Source organism: Pteropus alecto, unplaced genomic scaffold (genome assembly GCF_000325575.1).
Source record: "Pteropus alecto unplaced genomic scaffold, ASM32557v1 scaffold88, whole genome shotgun sequence".
Taxonomy (NCBI): domain Eukaryota; kingdom Metazoa; phylum Chordata; class Mammalia; order Chiroptera; family Pteropodidae; genus Pteropus; species Pteropus alecto.
The window spans coordinates 4,920,921-4,925,969 of record NW_006494611.1 but is presented as its reverse complement, the minus strand read 5'-3'; the positions used below and the strand labels follow the sequence as shown (position 1 = coordinate 4,925,969).

General features: G+C 48.9%; 1 protein-coding gene across 4 annotated transcripts in view; it reads right to left on the bottom strand.

Moving 5' to 3' along the window:
* Nucleotides 1-4,745, bottom strand: part of ST6GAL1 (ST6 beta-galactoside alpha-2,6-sialyltransferase 1) — a 108,122-nt gene extending 103,377 nt beyond the window's left edge. For 3 of the 4 annotated variants that reach the window (XM_015599986.2, XM_006925824.3, XM_006925823.3), the window contains exon 1: nt 3,761-4,745. The gene's annotated coding sequence lies outside the window, so the exon portion shown is untranslated. The remainder of the gene's footprint in view (nt 1-3,760) is intronic. The other variant, XM_015599987.2, reaches the window with a different exon arrangement.
* Nucleotides 4,746-5,049: the final 304 nt, after the last annotated feature.

Here is a 5,049-nt window from a genome sequence, read left to right as displayed (position 1 = left end):
AATAAATTAATTAATATATATAAATAAAAGAAAAGAAAAAGAAAAATATAAATCACCAAATTGATTCTGAAGGGTAACCTGACCCTCTTACCCCAGTGTTTTAATGTGGAACTGCATTGCTTACTATGTTACTGTGACATACTAGCCCATGGAAAATACATCTATCAAAATCAGAATACATGCAGTATGCATGCAGACAAGCAAGAAAAATTTTTCCCCAATTTGGTTCTTATTGAACAAATCCCTGACACCAGGTCTGAGCAAATTTCAGGACTCTAATGTTCCAGAAGATCACTGTGAGTTTTTTTAATGAATTATTCCCGTCAATTTTAATGCTGCCACATCCTCACATTTGTGGAGAGCCACATTCTCTTTGAAGCTTTCCCTCTTCCGCTCCCTAATTTACTACTTGCTCTTGTCTGACTCATGAAGAAAAGCCCCCTACCCACCCACAACCCAGAGGTCAATATTGAGATAAATTAGATCTGTTTTCCATGGGCTTCTGAGGGCAGTTTCTGAGGTGTTCTGAACAAGGGTGGCGAGGCAAGGAAGGGTTGTGTTCTTTGTAACTCCAGGCTCAGCACAGGACACCACTCCCCACCCGCCTGCTTAGCAGTAAATATGGAATGAATGAATGAATGGAATGACTTTTGGTTTCACTCACTTGCACCTGAGAGTTCTAGTTTTGTTTTTGATTTGGTTCTTACTAAGTTTATTTACCTTAGAGTCACATACATTTCACAACCACCCGAAGGCCCCCTTTACAGATTGGCAAACATTTACACCTCTTTGCGTCTAGGTAGGGTCTCGTGAGCACAGGGCTTACCCTCCAGGGTTATTCTCCCACTATCATTCTCTACCACTTAAAACACTGATGCACCCAAACCTGCCAAGAGGTCTGAACAGTCACAAGCATGGGTCACATGACTTAATAGCCACAACAACTCCAGGAGGTACATACAAGTTCTTCTCACATTATACAATGTGGTTGCAGCCTGCTGGTTCTCAGGGAACACAGGAGAGAAGAGGGATGACAAATCCACTCCTCTGAATCTAAGGCTTAAGTATCTTCCACCCCACTAAAACAGCCTGTGCAGACACTGGGCAGGAGGTACTCTCACTGTACAAAAAAGGAAACTGGAGCCCAAGAAGTTAAATACCACAAAGAGCTAAACTGGGTCTCTTTCCTCTGACCTTTTACTGCCCTTTTTTTTATGATTATACTCAAAGCAGCTCTCTACTTGGAAAAAGGAATATGTGGGAGCCCAGGGCAAGAGTAAAGTGAATCATTTAGTAAGCACTGAAGAAAACTGATCCCCAATGATAACTGTAATACTCCTCACTGGATCTACCATTGAGATCTATGGTTTTGTTTAATAATCAAAATCTATTTGAATCCTTAAGGAATGCATTCTCTGACTTAAAGAGTGTTGTTATAACAATCGTCATAACTTTGACTTTACTGTGAGTTATCAACAAAAAAAGTCGTTTCGTGCAACAGTTTCCTTTTTATGCAAAAAGAGGCACTAAAAGACTCATTGCTCAGTGTCCTTAGGCAAGTAATTTCTCCTCCCTGGGCCTCAGTTTTCTCATCTGGGAAATAAAAAGTTTTGACAAGATTTCTAAAGTTCCTTAAATGCCAAGCAGAAGCACCATGAAAATGAAACACCCTAGACATGCTAAGAAAAGACAAGTATAGCCAGGATATATAGGGACAGGGCAAAATGGTACATTAGCTTTGGGGAAATCCAGACTCCAAGTGCTTTTTTGGTTTTCCAATTTTTCCTTTGCCAAATACAAAAATAAGCAGCTACTTCCCTGGAACTCTCATTTAAAAAAGATAATAATAATTAATTAATTAAATAAAAGCAACGAAAACAATGCTTTGTTTTCCTACAAGTGGCTCAGGAGTAGCCCGCTAAGAGACACTTTCTTCCCAGCAGACTGATGTCAACCGCCCATGCTTATGCCCAAACAAAGGCTTCCTGGCACTGGGATGAGAGGCAAAACATCTAAGACTCCATAGTTGGCTCTATTCCAGTTTGAGAGGAAAGGGAGAAAAATAACTAAGCTTATGAAAAGTTGGAAGGAGAGTAAGGAATTACTAAATCTTTTTCTCAAATGCATAAAGAACTTTTGAAAAGGATAATGGAAGGGTGCAGCTTTCAATCTGAATTACTTTCTTTGTTCAACTCTATTCTGCCTAAGGCCACTGCCTTTTAAGCCAACCACAAAATTCTGCTTTGCTCACAGTTGCCCGCATGGCGGTGTGCGGTGTGTGAGCTAGGAGACCCATACTCAAGTCCTCCCTCTGTCGCAGATACTCGGTTTAAACTTGCTCGAGTGGCTGAACTCTCCAGGTCTCCATTCCCTGCCTATAAAATAAGAGGGTTCAGTAGATGCTCTCTGGACTCTAAATGACAGTGGTGTGGGGCTGGAGGGCCCCCAGTTCTCCCCAAGTTAATCTCGGACGATACTAACCAAGGCGAAGCCACAGCCCAATTGCTCAGCAAGCACATTCAGGCAGAGGTGCATCCATTCCTACACAGACTACCTACCCCCACAATCTTAGGGGCTCACTCCTGCACCAATATCATCACCTAAAAGGCCAACCGTCTCACTGCTGGCTCAACAGGTCTGGTTAACCAAGATCTGCAAAGCTGAGCTGAGCATATGTAAGCAAACAGAGAGCAAAACAAACCGGCGGCTTTTCTTTCCGAGCCTCGTAATTTCTCTCAAATTCTGATAGAACTAAAAATAATACCACCCTGGCCTTGCTTGTAAAAATGCATAACAAGCCAAAAAGGCCGGATGACGCCCAGGCAGGCTAGATGCATGGACCTACAAGGCAAAACGCAAATGAAAGGCAAGACCGCGCCAGGCGCAATTTAATTTGGTCGGTTCTTTCTGCAGGCTGCAGAGGCGCTCGAGATCTCCCAGCAGAAGCAGTCGCCCGAGCGCAGGAACAATGGTGCACTAGGCAGTCTTTTTTTTTTTTTTTTTTTTTTTTTTTTTTTTTTTGGAGGGGGCCCTTAGACCCTTAATCGAATCCCATCACTAAGAAACTTCCGTGAGGTGGAATTGAGAGGTCGTCCTGATCACATCAAGTAATACACCACGGCTGGGGACAGTCTCGGCCTGAAGTAATCTTTTCGTAGCTGCTTTCTGGTTTCGTTTTTCCCTTTTAAAGTCTGGCACTTGGGTCTGATGCCCAAGTGGTACCTTTTAAATGTCTCTGTCGTCCTCCTCCCGCAAACGTTGCCCCCAGAGCCTCTCCCTACCAGGCGGCTGAGACAATGGCCCGACTCCGCAGGGCAGCTCTTAAGGACTTGCTGTGCACCGGGATCCCAGGGCTGGGCTCACGTGCGTTTGTTATGGTGCCTATGTCATCACCCCCGCCGCGGGCCTTTTATCTGGTCTGAAAACCCAGAAGGTGGGATGCGAAGGAACCCATACTCTGCTAGGTGTGTCCATCTCCTTCCCTACAGACGTTGCTCTGGAGAAAGCGGGGCTCCTGGTGGCAGAGAGCACGTGGGTTTGTTGTGGGTCCGCAGGGTCGCGGAGCCAGGGAGAAACCAAGGCGGCCCCTAGCCCAGGACAAATATACTGACACCCCTCAGCCAAAAGGTGGCCAGCCTGCGCTGCGAAAGCTGGGTACCCCTGGGGCCCCACCGCTCCCTTTCTCTCCTGCGCCCCTTCGCCTCACTCTTCCCGAGGAAGGACCCTGGGCTACGCCGTCGCCCACCGCACCCCTACTCACTCGCTGCGCTCTGTCGACTGCAGAGATTGCGGCTGCTTCGCTTGCTCAGCAACTCAGCCGGCCAGCAGCTGGCTTCCTTTGTTAGCGCTGGGCAGTGCCCCAGGCGTCTTCCCTCCCCGGTCCAGCTCAGGACTCCCGTCTCTCAGGTGCCTCCCGACTCCGTGCAGGGCCGTGGGAGGAGAGCATGGGAGCTGAGAGACCCACTCGGGAGTCTCGGAAGGAGGATTTGCTGGGGAGGAGCAGGGGGTCGGGGATGAAGGGCAGAGGGGACTGGGAGAGCGAGGAAGATGAGACCGCTGGAGGGGTGGGGTAAGCGAGCGGTCTCCGTTATGCAAATTGTCCCCCGCCAAACTGAGCCCCGAACCCGTTTGGCCCTCCAGAGGTCGCTAGCGAACAGGCCTAGCGTTTGGGAGTGCCTAGCTAGGGTACTGCGTGATGTTAGGACCCTGCCTCCCGGGAGGATGGTGGACCGGAACAAGGGGAAGGGGAAACCCGGGTGAGGCAAGGATCCTCAAATGCTGGCTGTATTTGCCGGACCACCCCACAGCTCCCGAGAGTTGAATCCACACTCTCTGGCTTTTTGTCCTAACAAGCGGGAGCTATAATCCTGGCTTGGCTACCAACTGGCTGCGTGACCCTAAGCAAGTCACTTAGCCTCTCTGAGCCTGACATTCTTCTTATGTCAATATGAAGCAACAAAATTAGGCAGGAACCTCCTAACATCGCGCGTGGCGCATACTAAGTGCTCTCAAAGGCAGCAGATACAGAAGGGAAGGAGTGTGGGTGAATCTCCGCACACGGAGACTTCCACACCAAGCTGTCGGCAGGCTGGCGGGAGCGTGGCCTCAGGTTAGGGTGGTCCGGGAGGAGGGGAGCAGGTTCCTTCCCTTCACTACTTGAAGAAGGCTAATGGAAATCTCATGTTCAGCAATCGCCACCTCCGCACAACGGCCATCTCTGGCGTGCCCCGGCTGCTTCTGCAAAACAGAAAACTTCCCTGCAAGAGGGCCGGAAACGGCCTTGGGCCACCGCTCGGGTAGGGAGGATGTGACTACCAAAGGCAATAATCTCCCGAATGTCTCTTGAGCGCCCTCTTGGCCCCTGGTTCTGTGCTTGGAGGGAAGAGGGTGTGGAAGGGGAGGAGGGACTGGAGCGTGAAAAGTAGTATGAGTCTTCTGGGTACACGAGGCGGGATGCGCACAGTGAGCCCTTGAAGCCCAAGCCCAGAACTCTCTCTTCAAATCGAGGCGACCACTCCCTGGGGAAGGAGAAGTCGTGTCCTCATCTCA